This window comes from Macaca mulatta, chromosome 8 (assembly GCF_049350105.2).
Source record: "Macaca mulatta isolate MMU2019108-1 chromosome 8, T2T-MMU8v2.0, whole genome shotgun sequence".
NCBI classification, from domain to species: domain Eukaryota; kingdom Metazoa; phylum Chordata; class Mammalia; order Primates; family Cercopithecidae; genus Macaca; species Macaca mulatta.
Window position 1 is genome coordinate 117,991,068 of NC_133413.1, and position 21,238 is coordinate 118,012,305.

Consider the following 21,238-nt stretch of genomic DNA (forward strand, 5'->3'; position numbering starts at 1 on the left):
TGAAATTAGATTTACTCTATGGTAGAAACATATCTGTTCTTGAAGTATGCTCTTGGGAAATTTAGTTGCATGCCAGGGATTAGCTTTCAGGACTAGCAGGATCAGAGTGTCAGCTACTCCATAAAGACACTGTGACAAATGACACTTCAGTATCTTAAGGTCAGAAGTAGAGTCACTGAGGTCGAAACAAGTGCCCTTGATGCCTCTGTAAGGATGACGGAGGTGGCTGGAAAAGTAGAGGAGGCTCTCCTTCATGCTGTGTTGCCCCAAATTCTAGAAATTAGAAATAATAAGCTTGACTGATGACACTTATATCAAGGAATTTCATTCCATGAGTGTTTGTCTGTTTTATTCAAAGCTGTATCCTCTGAGCCTAGGATAGTACCTACCTCAAAGTAGGTGTCTAATAAATATTGGAAGAATCTTTCCAAAAGCTGATGTTCCAGTATAAAAGCTGACCCTTCCTTATCTGCACAAGGAGATAAGATCCACTACCTAATGAGAGTATTCTGTTATCCGTTTTAAAGCTATCATCTAAATTAATCTTATTAAAAGCCCTTAGAAAAAAAAATTTTATTATCCTAATTTAAGAAGAAAATAACAACAACAATTTTTTTTAGGGAGAATGCTAGGAAACTTGCCCAAGATTCCTGCACTAAGGGGCAGTCAAAATGGTAAGCGATAAAGAGGCTAGAAGAAAAGATTCATGTCCTGCTCTCAGCTTTGCTGTTTTCTTCATCGTGCATTTCTCATCTATAAATTGAGGCCAATAATTTAGGATCTAGAATGTAACATATCTAAAGTTAACTCAAGCAATCAAGATCTGCACAAATGCAGAGCTCTCCCCTCATCAATATTATCAGCAAAAATATGCTAGATTAATAAAATATTCATGTTTAAAGAAACACAAGGTTGATTCTAATTTTTCTTTTATGACGAGAATTTAAAAAATTTTATTGTTTAATAACTAATCCATTCACTTGATTCACAGTTCACAAAGTATACAATAAAATGCCACTGCCCCCCAATCACCCAGTTCTTTTCCCCACAGAAAATATATCCTTCTGAAACCAGAGAGATCCCTGATTCCCCACACAGGACGTGCAATAGAGGTGTTGTTCGCCTGCTTAGTCACCCACAGCTCAAACCCCTAGAGGGGAGCATGCTCCTAGGGGAAGCATGCATTTGGGCAGGTGCAGAGCACTCTTGGGCTCCAGCCTAGCATCTAGCGGAGGGTGACTACAACTCCCCAAGCCCAACAAAGTTCTTTTAGATTTGCCATCTGCAAATGGCTTGTGTGTTAATCAGCTCAAGGGACCCTCTGCCTTACCACAAGGGCAGAGGGCCAATGTGACAGCCTTCTGTATCCCAAGCTCTTGCCCAGTGTCCTGAAAGAATCAGATCACACATGGGATCGAAGTTCTATTGAGGGAGGAGGTGGCCCTCAGCAAGATAGATGGAAAGCTGGAAGGGGAGATGGAGTGGGAAGGTAGTTTTCCCCCAGAGTTGGGCCACCCGGTAACCAGACTCTCCAATCACCCCTCAGTCCAACTCCCCTTGGCACGCAGATGTCCGTCCTCTTTTCTCTTTCTCTGCTGCATTGTTCTGCCGTCAGTGATCTGTTGATATGCTGATTTCCATGTTCAGCCACTTGTGTCTGTGCCTGCTAAGGTCTTGGGTTTACATGGGCACATGATAGGAAGCATGGCAGGCCAGAGTGGTCTTGGAAAATGCGACATTCAGGCTTGAAAACAGGAGTGCCTGTTCTCGCATAGTTCCATGGGCAGAGGCCCAAGGGTGGAACCCTCGCCAGGAGCCCCCGCCTCTCTACCCAGCACTCCCCTGCCACCCTACCATATCACTTCTAGAGATTTTATATGTACGTTAATATATTGCTGCATTCTCTTTGTTAATATTTTGCATCAGTATTCATAATACAGTTTAATTTGTAGTCTCCTACTTATGCAATTTTGTTCTTTATTAGGATTAATAAGATGCCTGTCATAAAAAAGATTTGGAAGATTTATTTTTTATTTTATATACTCTAGAACTTTTAAAATAGTACTGGATTTATTTATTCATTGAAAGTTAGGTCAATTTATCCTGTGAAAATGTCTAGGCTTAGTATTTTACTGGTTGGGAGCTCTGTGATAAATTTCTAAATGTATGGTAATGGAATATTTTAGAGTTTTTATTTTCTCTCTTTTAAAGTCAGTTTGGTAAATTATGTTTATTTGGAAGAAATTTTGAATACATTTGTATAAATTTGAAATGATTATCTTTATATCATTTTAATTTTCCCTATAGATAATTTCCCCTTATCACTGCTTATAATGTATATTTGCATCGATTTGACATTTTAACTCAATAAGCAGATTTTGTGTATACTTATTAATATTATTTTTCTTCTTTTTAAGCAATTTCTGCCTCTATAATGAATTCACTCTAATTTTCTTAAGTTTATTATTATTTTTATAATATCTTGGGTTGGATGCTCATTTCATTTATATTCTTACTTACTGCCTATTAACATATTTAAAGCCATGACTCTTCACCTAAGCATAAAACTCATATGAAGTATGAGCTTTAGCTTATTTAATGGGTCTAATATGTAATATTGTCAATATCATTATTTTTTGGTATTCCAAAATTTCTGTTTGGAAATTCTCTTGACCCAAGGGTTATTAAGATAAAATATTTGTATTTTCTTTCTTAGTTGCTTTTTCCTTTTCTAGATTTTCTACATTTGTTATAATTTTTAGTTTTATTACCTTGGGATCACAGAGATTGTATGTGCTATTTTCATTTTTTAGAATTTATTTATGCTTTCCTGATATATGGTTAATTTTTGTTAGTATTACAGGAGTATTTGGAAATACGAAATTTCTATTGCTAGTAATTGTGTGACTGTCATAACTTAGATGTCCTAAATGATTTTCTTTTCTTCCAGGCAGTTGTCATGAATTATGAAATGTTGATTAAAATCTCCCACTACAAATCTCTTTTAATTTTGCTATATTTCATAATGTAAGAAAATATATCTATCTTTTGGACTTTATGCTTTTTTTTTTACTTTGTGACTATTAACGTTGTGTATTTTTTTCTTTTTTATTATGCTTTAAGTTCTAGGGTACATGTGCACAGCATGCAGATTTGTTACATATGTATACATGTGCCATGTTGCTGTGCTGCATCCACACCCTTTAACTCATCATTTACATTAGGTATATCTCCTAATGCTATCCCTCCCTCCTCCCCTCACTCCACAACATGCCCCGGTATGTGATGTTCCCCTTCCTGTGTCCAAGTGTTCTCATTGTTCAATTCCCACCTACGAGTGAGAACATGTGGTGTTTGGTTTTCTGTTCTTGCGATAGTTTGCTGAGAATGATGGTTTCCAGCTGCATCCATGTCCCTACAAAGGACATGAACACATCCTTTTTTATGGCTGCATAGTATTCCATGGTGTATATATGCCACATTTTCTTAATCCAGTCTGTCATTGATGGACATTTGGGTTGGTTCTAAGTCTTTGCTATTATGAATAGTGCCTCAATAAACATATGTGTGCATGTGTCTTTATAGCAGCATGATTTATAATCCTTTGGGTATATATCCAGTAATGGGATGGCTGGGTCAAATGGTATTTCTAGTTCTAGATCCTTGAGGAATTGCCACACTGTATTCCACAATGGTTGAACTAGTTTACAGTCCCACCAACAGTGTAAAAGTGTTCATATTTCTCCATATCCTCTCCAGCACCTGTTGTTTCCTGACTTTTTAATGATTGCCATTCTAACTGGTGTGAGATGGTATCTCATTATGGTTTTGATTTGCATTTCTCTGATGGCTAGTGATAATGAGCATTTTTTCAAGTGTCTATTGGCTGCATAAATGTCTTCTTTTGAGAAGTGTCTGTTCATATCCTTTGCCCACATTTTGATGGGGTTGTTTGTTTTTTTTCTTGTAAATTTGTTTGAGTTCTTTGTAGGTTCTGGATATTAGCCCTTTGTCAGATGAGTAGATTGCAAAAATTTTATTCCATTCTGTAAGTTGCCTGTTCACTCTGATGGTAGTTTCTTTTGCTGTGCAGAAGCTCTTTAGTTTAATTAGATCCCATTTGTCAATTTTGGTTTTTGTTGCCATTGCTTTTGGTGTTTTAGACATGAAGTCCTTGCCCATGACTATGTCCTGAATAGTATTGCCTAGGTTTTCTTCTGGGGTTTTTATGGTTTTAGGTCTAACATTTAAGTTTCTAATCCATCTTGAATTAATTTTTGTATAAGGTGTAAGGAAGGGATCCAGTTTTAGCTTTCTACTTATGGCTAGCCAGTTTTCCCAGCACCATTTACTAAATAGGGAATTCTTTCCCCATTTCTTGTTTTTGTCAGGTTTGTCAAAGATCAGATGGTTGTAGATGTGTGGTATTATTTCTGAGGGCTCTGTTCTGTTCCATTGGTCTGTATCTCTGTTTTTGTACCAATACCATGCTGTTTGGTTACTGTAGCTTTGTAGTATAGTTTGAAGTCAGGTAGCGTGATGCCTCCCCCTTACACTTCCCGGGTAAGGTGATGTCTCTCCCTGCTTCGGCTCTCACTTGTTGGGCTGCACCCACTGTCCTGCACCCACTGTCTGACATGCCCCAGTGAGATGAACCCTGTACCTCAGTTGGAAATGCAGAAATCACCCATCTTCTGTGTCGCTTATGCTGGGAGCTGGAGTCTGGAGCTATTCCTATTCGGCCATCTTGGCGTGGATCTCTAATGTGTTATTTGACGCCTAGGTAGTTATAACTACTATGAACTATACATTTTACAATTAAAATATTCACTTCTCTGTTTAATGCTTCAGGGCCTGAGTTCAATTTAGCAAGATAGTAAGATTACAATTTCTGCTTTCTTTTATTTTCACTGGCCTGGTGTATATTTATCCATTCTTTTATATTTAGCCTTCATGACTCATTTGTTTTAGGTGCAGTTCTTATACACAATGTTAATTTGGGTTTTAATGTGATCTGGTCTAAAACCCTTTTTCTTCTAATAAGTAAATTTAGCCTTCTATTGATATGACAATATTATTATGTATAGTCTGTTGTTATTTATTCATTTATTTACCTTGTTTCTATTAATTTCTAACAGTACACAGTTCCCTTTCTTCTTCTTTCCTATTCTCTCCTCCATCATTTAAGTCAATTATATTTTCTTTTAGTATTTAAATTTGTGGTTTGAAGTATATTTGATGCTTCATTAATTGATTTATCACCCTGATACCCCACCACAATTATTTTAAATGAGGAGGAATAATTTACTCAACCTCTTTTTGCCTTCTCCTAATTTTTGTTGCCATAGTTTTTTCTATTCTGTCAGGATATGTAACACTAACTGTCCCATCATCCTAATCCCCACTCTTATTTTAGTGTTTCAAATAGATCTACAGTTAAAGATTCAGTACTAATCAATGGTAATTTGTATCCATTTTTCATTTCGCATTTGTCTGCTTCAAGTTCTTTTTTATTTCTTCATTTTTTTCTTTTTTTGAGATGGAGTCTGGCTCTGTCACCCAGTCTGGAGTGCAGTGGCACTATCTTGGCTCACTGCAACCTCCACCTCCCAGTTTCAAGCAATTCATCTGCTTCAGCCTCCCGAACAGCTGGGACTACAGTTGCACACCACCATGCCCAGCTAATTTTTGTATTTTAAGTAGAGACGGGGTGTCACCATATTGACCAGGCTGGTATCGAATTCCTGACCTCATGATCTGCCTGCCTCAGCCTCCCAAAGTGCTAGGAATACAGGCGAGAGCCATTGTGCCCAGCCTTCTTTAAGTTATTTAGGAGAATCTTCAAAAAGTCTTCATGTAAACAACATTCTCTAAGAATTTGATGTTTAACGTGCCAGAATAGACAGCATTTACTCTGAGTAGGTATTAAATCCTTGGCTATAGTTTTTTCATTGACTCTTTTTGAAGAGGTTGCTTCGAGTACTGACTTTTGCTGTAAAGTCTAAGGACAGCCTGATATTTTCCTCCTTGAGAGGAGATTATGTGTTTTTGTGTGGTTTGTTTATTTGTTGTTAGATTTTTTTTTTTTTTTTTTTTTTTTGTTTGTTTTTTTGAGATGGAGTCTTGCTCTGTCTTCCTGACTGGAGTGCAGTGGTGTGATCTCGGCTCGCTGTAACCTCTGTCTCCCAGGTTCAAGCAATTGTCCTGCCTCAGCCTCCTGAGTAGCTGGGATTACAGGCATGAGCCACCACGCCTGGCCTATGTTTTGTGTTTTTCTTCAAAGGTTTCTTTATTTCTCTTTGACATTTGTTATGCTTACTCGTTTATGACTCTACAATATCTTTCCTGGCCCATTTTTTCCTGGAATATGGTGTGTTCTTATGTAGATTCAAAGTTGTTTGATTTTGATTTCTTTTAAAATTTCCTGATACATAATATTTACATATTTACAGGGTACATGTGAGTTTTTGTTACATGCACATAATGTATAATGATCAAGTCAGGGTATTTGGGGTATCCATGACCTTGAGTGTTATTTTAATGTCTTAGTGTCATTTCAATTCCTCTCTTCTAGTTACTTTGAAATATTCAAAATAGTGTTGCTAAGTAGAGTCACCCTAGTGTACTATCAAACATTAGAACTTACTTATTCTGTCTAACTGTTGGTGTGTGGCTGTTTACCAATCCTCCTTCATCTCCCCCATTCCCAACCACCATTCCCAGTCTCTGGTATCTATTGTTCTACTCTCTATGTCCACACAATCAAGCTTTTTAGCTCTCACATATGAATGAGAATATTTGATATTTGTCTTTCTGTGCCTGGCTGATTTAACTTAGTATAATGGTTTCCCATTCAATCCATGTTTGCTGCAAATGGCATGATTTCATTAGAGATATTTATTCAGAGCTATTATTTTTGTTTTCTTCACTAGGGATTGTAATCTGTCTTTGTCCTCTATATCTATCCTCTGCTTCTGATGTGTCCTTATTTTTTTGCTTTATCATCTTTTTTATTATCATCTTACATTTTGCTGTATTCTTAACAATATATAGTCTCTCTTGCCTAATCTGCCTTGTTTTTTTCTATTGTCACTATCATTTCTCTGATGTTTTAATTTTTTCCTCAGGGTTGTGAGTTTCGCCAGCCCACATTTCATTTCTTGCTGTTGTCTCTCCAACTCTTCTCCGAGCTCTTGCATTTCTGCCCAGTGCTCTTGTTTCATGAAAGCAATTTCTTCATTATAATGAAATAGGAAATGTTCCCTTGTCCCCCTTGCAGTGTGTGTGATGAGGGTGTGGCTCTCTTTTTCAGTGCCCCACTGCTCAAACCTCTAGGGGAGCATATAGATGGGCAGGCTGTGGGGCTCTGATCCCACAGCAGTGTCTAGGGGTGAATGTTTGCAGCTCCTGAAACCCCAATGGGCATGTGTTACAGTGTGCTCTCTTAGTTTGCCATCTATAGGCTGTGGTGTCAACCAGCTCAATTAGATCTCCTTCCTTATCACAAGGACAGAGGAATTTCTGTATCCCAGGGTTTCTTGCCTTGGTGTATCAGAAGAATCATATCACACATGGGCTTGGAGAATGAGTGCAAGCCTTTATTGCATAGAAGTTGCTCTCAGCAGATGGGGGAGCCAGAAGGGAGATGGTTTTCCTGACCATCTCTGGACCGACTCTTCTCCAACCGCTCCAGCCACACTCTATGTCATTCCACTGGTCAATAGCCTGCTGGCTGCTGGCTGCCGGCCTACAGGTGCCTGTCAGCATGCTCTTCCACCTGTGTGCTTCTGGTGAGAGATTTCAATCTGCTATTCGTTGTATTCATCCTTCTTTCTTTTCTCCTCTCTCTCTTCCCCTTCTCTTCCCTCTTTGTAGCTCCTTTGTAATCTTTTTAAATTTTGCTTCTGATTTTTTGGTAAGGGTAACAAAATTGTGTTAGCACAGTCTATTCATTAACCCATAAGTGGACCTCTTTTTTGTTGCTGTTGTTTTTCATAGTCATAATAGAATAACTACTCACAAAACCACCAGTCAATGTGAGGACTAGAATATTGAATATATCAACTGTAACATCTTCCTCATTCTGCCTACCTTCTTCATCCAAACTAATTACAATTTTGAAATTTGACTTTTTTATGCTAGTGACTTTCATAAATAGAGTTCTATATTATATATATGTTTTGTAATTATAAATATATTCATACACACATCTATTTCTAAATTTTATGTTGTTTGGCTTTACTTGTTTTCAACCTTATAAAAGCCCATTAAACATATGACATAGGAAGAGATTTTCAGATTTATTATTGGTCAGAAAAATAAAAGTCAAGACTTAATAACATTGTTTTATATTCACTCTATTCGCAAAAATTAAGTCTGATAGTGTTATGTCTTTGAGATCTCTCGTACACAGACATTCCTGTTGCTTTTTTTCCTCTGTTTTAGCAAATTTTTATAAATTTCCAGGCTATTCGTTTTTCTCATCCACTTTTGAAGGAGATGAGTTTCAATTCCTGAGGCCAATTATTTAAAGAAAAAATTTATGTAGAGTGCAAGCTATGTTCTTAAATATCTGATTTTTTTTGTAATCCAAGCTTTTGGATATGAGTTAGATCAGCTCTTAGATATGTCTCCTATGTTTGTCACAATGAAGCTAGGTCCAGGAAACTCCATACACTCCAGCTCATACATCTTGTTTATGTTTTCTCACAGTAATAAAGTAGGATATTATAGGGTATATGTTTAAAGGTTATATATTTCAGGTTATTTCTCTCATCTTCACAGATTATATTCTCACCTTAAAAATCTATATTTGGGGGGCACTAATGGAGCACTATGGACTGTATTTACCCTACATCTGAAATCACTCAAAATCTAGACAAAATATACCAAATAATAGTTTTCTGATGCTGATGTATGAAAGAGAAGAAACAGAAGTGTGAGCCCTACAGTGTGCCAAATTAATTCCTGAAGAGGGTTTCCAGGTTTTTGATCAGAAAAAAGAAACTCAAGAAGAGTCCAAAGTCTACCTGAGCTGAGGAGATGAAGGTGGGCATCCAAGGTTGCCCTACAGCTATAGTTTGTAGAGCAGAATACCTTATAGAGAAGAAGGAACAGGAAGGAGAAAAAAAAAAAAAGAAAGCTCTGGGTACTCTGAATATTCTGCTGAGCACAGATAAGTATTTACTTGGAGAAAACTGTTAGAGACCATGAGGGAAGGGAAAGTACCAAATGGAGGAGGCAGAATAATCCCTGGAGCTCAAAGAAGGATGGGAATAGTTAATGTCCCCACTAGCTAAAGTAGAAAAATCTTGCAGCACATGGGATATCAGGCAGAGTACTATGAAGGTTATCATCTCAGTGGCACGGAAAATTAGCTCCAAACTAGTTGTTCTACTGCTGTAAAATAACGCTTGAAAGCAGGATTCAAAAAAGTCAAACATTTCCAATTTACCTACATTCATGAACAAAGTTCAGTAACACATTAAAGAATGTGAGCAATCAGCAAAATAAAATTTACAATGCCTGGCCTCCAATAGGTAATTATCAGGCACACAGGGAGGCAAATCTAAAATTCATGAAGAGGGAAAAAATGTAATCAATCAAGATCAACGTAGAACTGGCAGATGATTAGTATACAAAGATATCAATGTAGTTTTATAACTATTTTCCTCATGTTTCAGAAGATAGAACAAAATATGATTATTTTAAGTATACAGTAGATATAAGAAAGATCCAAAATGAAATTTTAGAGCTAGAGAATACAATGTTTGAGATTTAATATACAATATATAATAACAGGTTAATTGAAAACATGGTATTAAAAATTAACCAAATTAAAACACAGAAAAAAGTAACATTATAACTAGTGATAAAGAGAATATCTTCTTAAAAGCCTCCAGAGTAAAATAACACATTTCAAACAGAAGAGCAAAGATAAGAATAACAAGAGACATCTCTTCAGATATAGTATAAGCCCAAGGACAGTGGGACAATATCTCTACAGAAAATAAAAATATTGCTAACCTAAAATTTTATCACCAATCAAATATCTCTTCTAAGAATGTAGAAAAAAAAAGCTGGGCATGGTAGCGGGTGCCTGTAATCCCAGCTTCTTGAGAAGCTGAGGCAGGAGAATTGCTCGATCCCAGGAGGCAGAGGTTGCAGTGAGTCAAGATCACACCATTGCAATCCAGCCTGGGCAACAAGAGTGAAACTCCATCTGAAAGAAAAAAAAAGTGGAAAAATATATTCCAGATATTCTAAGGCTGAAGGGACTCATTACCAGCAGACATTTAATACAAAAAAAGGTTAATTTGAAGCGATTTATGATGAAAGAAAATGATATCAGGTCAAAGTCTGGATCTTTACAAAGCAATTAAAGTCACCAGAAATAATAATAATAAAATAATTGTCTTTCAAATTTTATTAAAAGATTCTTGACTGTTTAAAGCAAAAATATTGTAATAAATTTTGGGATTTATTATCTACAGAGAGAAGTAAAATGTATGACAACAATAGAGCAAAAGCCAACATTACCCTGACACCAAAATGAGAAAAAGATACTAGAACAACAGGAAAATCTACAGACCAATATTGCTCATAAATATAGACACAAAACTCCTTAACAGTATTTCTGATATTTAAATCCAACAATATATGTAAGAGTAATATATCATGACCAAGTGAGGTTTATCCCATGATTCAAAGTATGTTAATATTAGTATATTAAAATGTTTATATTAATATCTTCAAAAGTCAATCAATAGAATTTACAGTATTAAAAGACTAAAAAATGAAAAGCCATATAATCTTTCTTAATACATGCAGAAAAAATGTTTTATAATAGCCAACATCCATTCATGATTAAAACTCTCAGCAAGCTAGAATAGTAAAGAAAGTCTAATGTATAAAAGTCTAAGTAGTCTATGAAGAAGAAAGTCTTCAGAACTAATAAATGAGTTTAGCAAGGTTGTAAGATATAAAGTTACTATAAAAATTTCAACTGAGTGTATATATGAGCAATAATGAATCTGAAACTGAATTTTTAAAAAACGTCATTAAAATAACATCAAAAATATAAACTATTTAGACATAAATTTGGTGAAAGATGTGCAAAAACTGTACACTACAAAGCACAAAATATTTCTAAGAGAAATTTAAAAAGACTCAAGTGAAAATAATATATCATTTTTATTTGAAGACTCAATATTATCAACATGTTAATTCATCCTAAATTGTGCTTCAGTAATATCCTAATCAAAAGCTAAGCAAGCTTGTTTGTAAAAAATGACAATTTAATTTTAAAAGTTATATAGAAATGCAGATATTGTCAGCATGTCAATTCTTCCTGTATTTTGCTTCAGTGAAATCCTAATCAAAAGCTAAGCAAGCTTGTTTATAAAAAATGACAATTTAATTTTAAAATTTATATAGAAATGCAGAGGACCTTGAAAGCTAAAATAACTTTAAAAAGGAAAAGTTGAATTTATACTAACTGAAATGAAGATTTATAAAGCTACGACAGTAAAAACAGTGTAGTACGTGACACCAATAACCACATTCCATTTACAAAGATTAACTCAAAGTGGATTAGAAATCTAAATGTAAGAGTTAATACTGATGGGGTAGGGTGGCTCACGCCTGTAATCCCAGCACTTTGGGAGACCAAGGTGGGTGGATCACCTGACGTCAGGAGTTTGAGACCAGCCTGGTCAACATAGTGAAACCCTGTCTCTACTAACAATACAAAAATTAGATGGGAGTGGTGGTGGGTGCCTATAATCCCAGCTACTTTGGAGGCTAAGGCAGGAGAATCGCTTGAACCCGGGAGGCAGAGGTTGCAGTGAGCCGAGATCACACCATTGCACTCCAGCCAGGGCAACAAAAGTGAAACTCTGCCTCACATAAAGAAAAGTTGGCCGGGCGCAGTGGCTCACGCCTGTAATCCCAGCCCTTTGGGAGGCTGAGGTGGGTGGATCACGAGGTCAGGAGATAAAGACCATCCTGTACCACAGTGAAACCCCGTCTCTACTAAAAAATACAAAAAATTAGCTGGGCGTGGTGGCGGGCACCTGTAGTCCCAGCTACTTGGGAAGCTGAGGTGGGAGAAGGGCGTGAACCCAGGAGGTGGAGCTTGCAGTGAGCCGAGATTGGGCCACTGCACTCCAGCCTGGGTGACAGAGCGAGACTCCATCTCAATAAATAAATAAAAAATAAATAAATAAATAAAAATAATAATAAAGTTAATACTAAAAACTCTCTAGGAGAAAATCTTAGTTTCCTTGAGTTTGGCCCAGATTTCTTTCATAGAACACAAAACACAAACTACAAAAGAAAAAAAAAATTAACAAACTTAACTTTATCAAAAGTGAATTCCTTTTATTTTTTTAAAAGATACTTACAAAAGCAAAAAGCCAAACACAGACCTGGAGGAAGTATTTGCAAAATATTTATCTCACAAGTGACTTAAATGTGGTATATGTAATGAATGCTTACATCCCATTCATAATACAAACATTCCAATAAAAACTAGGCAAAAGATTTGAACAAACAGTTTACCACATACAGATGTCAGAGACGTGAAAAAATGCTAGACCTCCTTGGTCATTAGGGAAACTCAATTTATAACACAATAATATTTTACTATACACCCAAGGGATAGCTAAAATTGAAAAGACTACCATATCAAGAGTTGGCAGAAATGTGGAGCAAATGGAGCTCTCATATATTGCTGGTTTGAATGTAAAATAATACAACCACCTTGTTAAATAGTTTGGCAATGTCTTAAAATATTAAACATACGCTTAGTATTTTACTCAGCCCTTCTACTTCAAGGTATTCTCCCAAAAGAAATAAAAGTGTATGTCCGTATGAAGAGTTGTACATGAATGTTCATAGCTTTATTTTATATATATTATACATAATTATTTTAAATATAATATATAATATGCATATATATAATATATAAATTATACATATATTCACACACACACACACACACACACACACACACCCTAGGCATAGACAAACTATTTTTGTAAAGGGCCAAACAATACATATTTTCAACTTTCTTGGTCAAATAGTTTCCACTAAGCTCTGCCATTCTATGAAACAACTATATACAATATATAAGCAGATGGGATAGTCATATGTGGCTAACAACAGGATGCATTCTGTCAGTTGAATTTGGCCTGCTGAATTTGCCAAACTCTAATACAGATACAGTGAACTATTACTACTCAACAATAAAAAGAAATAAGCTTGATATATGTAATAATATGGATGAATCTTCACATAGTTATATTGAATTTAAAAAGCCAGATTAAAAAAAGAAAGCATATTGTATAATTCCAGTTATAAAATTCTAGAACTTGCAAACCAACCTATAGTTGTGAAAGGTTTATAAGTGATATCTTGGGAATGGCTATATAATTATTTAGATATATTTCTTTTAGTTTCTTGAACATATTTATGATATTCAATTTAAAGTCTTTGTCTAGTAAATCCAACATCTGGGCTTCCTCAAAGACAATTTCTATTGACTGCTTTTTTGTTTCCTGTATAGCAGCCATATGTCCCTGTTTATTTGTGTGAGTGATGACTTTTTTGTTAAAAAGTAGATATTTTAAATACAGAACGTGGCAACTCCAGAAATTTAATTCCCTCCCCCAAAATTGTTGTTGTTGCTGCTGCTGCTCTCACTGCTGTTTATATGTTATTGACTTTCTTGGGCTAGTTCTGCATGACCTGTATTCTTTTCCCTGTGCAGCCACCAAAGTCTCTGCTTCATTAGCTTAGTGGTCAACTAATGATTGTACAAATATTTCCTTAAATTTCTTGAACCAATAAGTTGCTCATCCTTTATTGGAGCAAAGAGAATCCTTCAATTCTCTGGCAGCTATACCTTAGCCTTTATTATCTAGTTGTGCAGAGTCTTGAGATCAACCAAAGATTAGATGTTAGGACATTCTCAGGTAATTCCTGGATATTCCTACAGTCCAACATTGGTGCAATGCCTTGTAGATCTCCAAGAATATGTTGGAGCTTTTCAAAGCCCCCTATAGAAATCAAATTCTTCAGGTTTTCTTTTAAAGTTTTGTCCAGATTCTTGTTTTCTCTAGGAGTATCACTGCCTCAAGTAGCTGAGATGTTAAAGAATTACCACTGATTGTTTCTGACAAACTTCCCTGGGGATAGAACTTTCCTCATTGAGTGAACTTTAAATAAAAGTCAAATAAAGACAATCTCTGTGAATGGGGCTTTAGGAAGTTTCTGGATGGGTCAAATAGTGACAATTCTCTGAGGACGGAGCTTTTTGGGGAGCTGCAGAATTGTTCTGTCCCCCTCCAATGGCAGCCAGTCTCTTGGTTTTTGTAACTTCTGTGGTTCCAAGGCTGCTAATTTTCAAGGTTTCTGTGGAACTAGGGAGAAATAGGTGGAAATAGGTCAAGTTAAAATTCCAGAAAACTCACTGGCCTTACTGAGATTCAATTATATTTTTGTATAAGTGCCTCTCAGATTGTTGTAAGCCTTTGATTAGTTTCTAGAGTTATTGAAAACTTGATTATGACAGTTAGGGCAGTGTTTTCATTTATCTTATGGAGGAATGGATTTTTGGAGATCATTAACTCTGCCATTGCAGACGTTTTTCTCTGGGTTATTGGATTTTACTACTCCCCATATTTGCCAAATATAGCTTATGTTTAGGTATCTCATTTTTTCTTGTTAATATTTTGGATTGCTTCCAGAAAATTAGTGAAAAAATCTGGCTTTAACTTGCATTTCATACCAAAGGCTCTACTTGTTTTATACTTTAAAGTAGATGAAGAGAAGAAAATAGTTTTGAAATTATATTGAAAATGTAAAGCATGCAGTAGTCTAAGAACTGTGCTATGCTGAAAGGGGAACTCCTGGCAATGTGAAACTCAGCAGACACATGTTGCTGCTCTAAAGGGATTTTCCTATATATTTTGTTGGTCTTTTAAATTCTTTATCTTAATTTGTCCTAGCATGTTCAAGAGCCCCAAATAAACCATCCATAAATATACAAGATTAGTTTAACCTGAAATCTGGTGAATCTATGGAATTATTTTATATACCATTAATATACTTCCATTACTCATTCAGCAAAATTGAAATAGAGGAAGACTATATGATTATAAAAGGAGGCAGGGATCACATGTGATAGTCTATTTCAGACGTGCCAACCTAGGAATGTGTCTCATTTAGTCACTGTATATGCAAATCTCCAAAACTTAAATCCTTTGCAAAATATCTGAATAGCAGCATTTTGATTTTTTTTTTTCTTTTTAATATATGAAACTTTCTGTCTATGTATGTGTGCATCAAGTCATGATCTTATCTAGGAAAAGAAAGGTCCTCTGTTTAATGTAGTTTTTAAAAATTTTTCTTTGGAAAGTAAAATTAATGGTGATACAAAACCAACGACTTCCAGTGATGTGATAGCTGTCGTGCCATTGGATAGCTAGGCACCAAATCCAGCAAAGTTAGAAGAGGCATTGAAGCATTTAAAGGTACACGGTTTTTGGATCATAAAAAAACCCTGAGTCTGAATTTTTACTTCTACTGCCTCCTCTATAAAATGAAAATAACAGTAACCCCTGCCCCAAAGGGCTGTAATGAGGACTAAGTGTTGTAATCTATTTAGAACCCGTAGCACAGTGTCTGACACTGGTAAATCTTAAGCTATGTCACTTCTTATTAACTACTCATTTATGATTAGCATGTCTCCCTTATGTTAACCTCAATGAAATAAATTAAGATGCGATGAAAAGAACGCTAAGTCTGCCTTTAAATATAACATTCAAGAAATGTGTTTATTCATTTAAAAAAATCAACATAATGGACAGGTAAAAGGCTACCTCATTTCTTCTAAATGTTTTTAACCTGAAGTTTGCTTGCTTTCTAATTCTGACCGCCATTGTTCAGTATTATCATCTCTTGCCTGCATTACTATGGAAGCCACCAAACTATGTCATGTGCTTTTCCTCTTACTCAATTCTTCATCCAGTTCCAGTGTATTTTCCCACAGCTGCCAGAGTAATCTAAGAGAAACACCTACCTTATAGAGAATTCTCAGATCCCTTAAGATGACTCTTTTTTATACCTGTCATTCTACCAATAATCCTCTGTATGCCTAGAATATCCTCTTTCCCTCTTTTGGCTTTTTCTTTTTTTCTTGGTCAGGAGACAGGAGTGCTTTATTTACTCCTACTTATCTAGTAAGATTTACCTTAATGATAAAATCCTCTAAGACGTCCTTGGGTCTTTAGCTTGTATTAGATGTTTGTCTAATAGTAAAAACAAACAATGTTTTTGCTACTTTCACACACTCTACAATACTTCATTTTCGACACCAGATGTGTGGGATTTTTCTTCACATACACTAAATAATTCTCCAACAGAAACCATCTAGGTGCTCTATAATTCAATTACATTCTAACCTGGAGATAAGAGCAGATCCCATAGGTTAATGTCTCGGTCTCACAAGACATCCCCCTACTTCATATGCCAGTTGCAAGTTGCAGATTGTGATCTGCACTGCTGACCAACTGTCTATAAACTGGGAGTCCTCATGTCTACCTCCTTAGGTTTGATTAACTAGCTGTGTTGGCTCAAAAAACTCAGGGAAACACATTTACTGGCTTATTATATTAATAAAGGATATGATAAAGGATGCAGACGCATAGCCAGATGGAAGAGATGCATAGGGCAAGATATGGAGGAAGAGGTGCAGACCTCCCATGCCCTCTCCAGTAGTACCACCCTCCAGGAACCACGATGTGTTCATCAACCCAGAAACTCTTCAATACTCATCCTTTGGGATTTGTTTGGAGCCTTTGTTACATAGGCATGATTGATTACATTGTAGGCCATTGGTGACCAAACCAACTTTCAGCATGTCTCCCTTTTTCAGAGGTGGGGAGGGGATGTTGAAATTTCCAACTCTTGTCAGGCGCGGTGGCTCACACCTGTAATCCCAGCACTTTGGGAAGCCAAGGCAGGCAGATAACGAGGTCAGGAGATCAAGACCATCCTGGCTAATATGGTGAAACCCTGTCTCTACTAAAAATACAAAAAAATTAGCTGGGCATGGTGGCGGGTGCCTGTAGTTCCAGCTACTCGGGAGGCTGAGGCAGGAGAACGGTGTGAACCCAGGAGGCGGAGCTTGCAGTGAGCAGAGATGGTGCCACTGCACTCCAGCCTGGGCTACAGAGTAAGACTCCATCTCAAAACAAACAAACAAACACACAAACAAACAAACAAACAAACAAAAAGCAAACAAAAAAATCATATGGTTGATTCCCTGACGATCTGCTCTCATCCTGAGAAGCTCACCAAGAGTCACTTCATTAAAATAAAAGATGTTTCTGTAATTCAAGAAATTCCAAGGGATTCAGGAACTGTGTCAAAAACTGAGGTCAAAGACAAAATATCAGATGATTCTTCTAGCACACCAATCTCAAGGATTTTAGGAGCTCTATCTGAGTAACCAGGGCCAAATATTCTGTTCTAATATTTCCTTTGGGACCCTGATTCCTGACACAGAGCTCCTAGACCTTTGTAATTTCCTGAGTGCTAGGAATGTCTGGCACAGAGTTCCTAAATCCCTTGGAATTTCCTGGGTGATAGAAGCATTTTTGTTCCAACGAGGTGACTCCTAGTGGGTTCTTGGATAGCTTCAATATGGAGGCTTGTTGTCAGGGAAACCAACAGAGTGATTGCAGGGTTGGAACTTTCAGCCCCACCCACCAACCTCTGGATACACGGGAGGGGCTGAAGGTTGAATTGATCTCCAACAGCCAATGATGTAATCAATAATGCCTACCTAATGAGGCCTCCATAAAAACCCAAAAGGACAATGTTTGGAGAGATTCTGGGTTATGAGCAGTTGAATGTTCCTGGAGAGTAGCTCAACTTGACCAAAGAGAGCATGGAAGCTCCATACCTCTTCCTCCATACCTTGCCCTATGCATCTTTTCCATCTAGCTGTTCATCTGAATCCTTCTTCATTTCCTTTATTAATATAATAAACCGGTTGTATTAGTCCATTTTCATGCTGCTGATAAAGACATACCCAAGACTGGGGAATTTACAAAAGAAAGAGGTTTAATGGACTTACAGTTCCACATGACTGGGGAGGCCTTATAGTCATGATGGAAGGCAAGGAGAAGCAAGTCACATCTTACATGGATGGCAGCAAGCAAAGAAAGAGCTTTGTGTATCTCTTTAAAAAAGTCACCATTTTTAAACCATCGAATCTTGTGAGACCCATTCACAATCACAAGAACAGCATGGGAAAGACCTGTCCCAATGATTCAATCATCTCCCACCAGGTGCTTCTCTCAACATGTGGGAATCATGGGAGCTACAAGATGAAATTTGGGTAGGGACACAGAGCCAAACCATATCATTCTGCCCCTGGCCCATCCCAAATCTCATAGCTTCACATTTCAAAACCAATCATGACTTCCCAACAGTCCCCCAAAGTTTCAACTCATTTCAGCATTAACTCAAAGTACACAGTCCAAAGTTTCATCTGAGACAAGGCAAGTCCCTTCCACCTATGAGCCTGCGAAATCAAAAGTAAGTTAGTTACTTCCTAGATACAATGGGGTTACGGCATTGGATAAATACAGCTGTTCCAAATGGGAGAAATTGGCCAAAATAAAGGGGTTACAGGGCCCATGCAAGTCTGAAATCCAGTGGGGTAGTCAAATTTTAAAGCTCCAGGATGATCTCCTTTGACTCCAGGTCGCACATCTGGTCACGCTGATGCAAGAGCTGGGTTTCCACGGTCTTGGGCAGCTCCGCCCCTGTGGTTTTACAGGATACAACCTCTCTCCCAGCTGCTGCTTTCATGGGCTAGCATTGAGTGTCTGTGGCTTTTCTAGGCACATGGTGCAAGTTCTCAGTGGATCACCCATTCTGGTGTCTAGATGACAGGGGCCCTCTTCTCACAGATCCACAAGGCAGTGCCCCAGTAGGGACTCTGTGGGGATTCCAACCCCACATTTCCCTTCTGCACTACCCTAGCAGAGGTACTCCATGAGGGCCCCACCACTACAGCAAACTTTTGGCTGAGCATCCAGGTGTTTCCATATATCTTCTGAAATCTAGGTAGAGGTTCCCAAACCTTAATTCTTGACTTCTGTGCACCCACAGGATCAACACCACATGGAAGCTGTCAAGGTTTGGGGCTTCCACCCTCTGAAGCCACAGCCTGGCCCCTTTCAGCCATGGCTTGAGCAGCTGGGTCACAGGGCACCAAGTCCTTAGGCTGCACACAGCACAGGTACCCTGGGCCTGGCCCATGAAACCACTTTTTCCTCCTGGGCCTCTGGGCCTGTGATGGGAGGGACTGCCAAGAAGGTTTCTGACATGGTCTGGAGACATCTACCCCATGGTCGTGGGAATTAACATTAGGCTCCTTGCTACATGCACAAATTTCTGCATCCAGCTTGAATTTCTCCTAAAAAAAATGGGTTTTTCTTTTCTACTGCTCATCAGGCTGCAAATTTTCTGAACTTTTATGCTGTTTCCCTTTTAAAATGAAATGTTTTTAACAGCACCCAAGTCACATTTGAATGTTTTACTGCTTAGAAATTTCTTCTGCCAGATACCCTAAATCATCTCTCTTGAATTCAAAGTTCCACAGATCTCTAGGGCAGGGGCAAAACGCCGCCAGTCTCTTTGCTAAAACATAACAAGAGTCACCTTTGCTCCAGTTCCCAACAAATTCCTCATCTCCATCTGAGACCACCTCAGCCTAGACCTTATTGTTTATATCACTATCACCATTTTTGTCAAAGCCATTCAACAAGTCTCTAGGAGGTTCCACTTTCTAACATTTTCCTGTCTTCTTCTGAGCCCTCCACACTGTTGCAATCTCTACCTGTTACCCAGTTCCAAAGTTGCTTTCACATTTTTGGGTATCTTTTCAGCAGTACCCCACTCTACTGATACCAATTTACTGTATTAGTCCATTTTCATGCTGCTGATAAAGACATACCTGAGACTGGGGAATTTACAAAAGAAAGAGGTTTATTGGACTTACAGTTCCACACGGCTGGGGAAGCAAGTCACATCTTATATGGATGGCGGCAGGCAAAGAGAGAAAGTTTGTGCAGAGAAACTCCCGTTTTTAAAACCATGGGATCTTGTGAGACCCATTCAGTATCACAAGAACAGCAAGGGAAAGACCTGTCCCCATGATTCAATCATCTCCCACTAGGTCCCTCTCACAACACATGGGAATTATGGGAGCTACAAGATGAGATTTGGGTGAGAACACAGAGTCAAACCATATCACTGGTAAATGTAAGCTCACCCTGAGTTTGGTGAGCCATTATAGCAAATTAATGGAACCCAAAGAGAGGGTCATGGGAACTCCCATTTATAGCAGGAGTCAGAAGTATAAGTGACAACCTACTTCTGGCAAAGCCAATAGGTGATTGGCTTCTGAAGTTTGGGGCAGCCTTGTGGGACTGAGCTCTTAACCTGTGGGATTTTATGCTATCTGTAGTGACAGAATTGCATTAAATTAGATGATACCTACTTGGGATCTCCTAGAGAATTGATTGTTGGTGGAAAGAAATCTACATACATTTTGGTAACCAGATGTGAAGTGTTCTGTGTTGTATTGAATGTAAGACTAGGAAAAACTGTTTGCTTGTTTTTTAATCTCTTACACACTAGTCCAGGCCTAAATGTTTCATTTCAGTCTACATTCGTCTGACTTTTGGGTTTGATGAACCAGTCTTTGTTCAGTTCTGTTACCTCAGGGGGAGTCACATGAATAATTATACTTATGTAAAAACTTTTACCTTCATTGCTAACTAGGAAAAAGAAAAATTCAAAGACAGAACACCAGCTTAGAAAGAAGATAACAATGCTACTTGTTGATTGATTTCCATATGGAAAGCAAGGAGTTATTGGCCTCAACCAACATATTCATTTGAAAGAGAAGCATGGGTAGACCTGTTACAAGTTAGCAGGTTTGTGTCTTTGGCTCTGCTGCCTGTAAAATAAAATCATAGGACCAGATTTGAGTTACAGATATTAATGGGGTCATTTAATTGAACATAATTTTCATTAATAGTTGTTCAAAACTCATGTTGACATAAAGCAATAAACTAAATCAATGGAACCCCCTGTTAAATAGCTCTCGTGACATAAAGAAAACGAGCTAGTCTGTGGTACATTTTCTATATTT

At 37.5% G+C, this 21,238-nt stretch overlaps 1 long non-coding RNA gene across 1 annotated transcript in view; it reads right to left on the reverse strand.

Moving 5' to 3' along the window:
• Positions 1–8,287: 8,287 nt before the first annotated feature.
• Positions 8,288–21,238, reverse strand: part of LOC144330548 (uncharacterized) — an 86,816-nt gene continuing 73,865 nt past the window's right edge. Inside the window, exon 2 of the long non-coding RNA XR_013396846.1 lies at positions 8,288–10,222. This is a non-coding gene — a long non-coding RNA (uncharacterized LOC144330548). The remainder of the gene's footprint in view (positions 10,223–21,238) is intronic.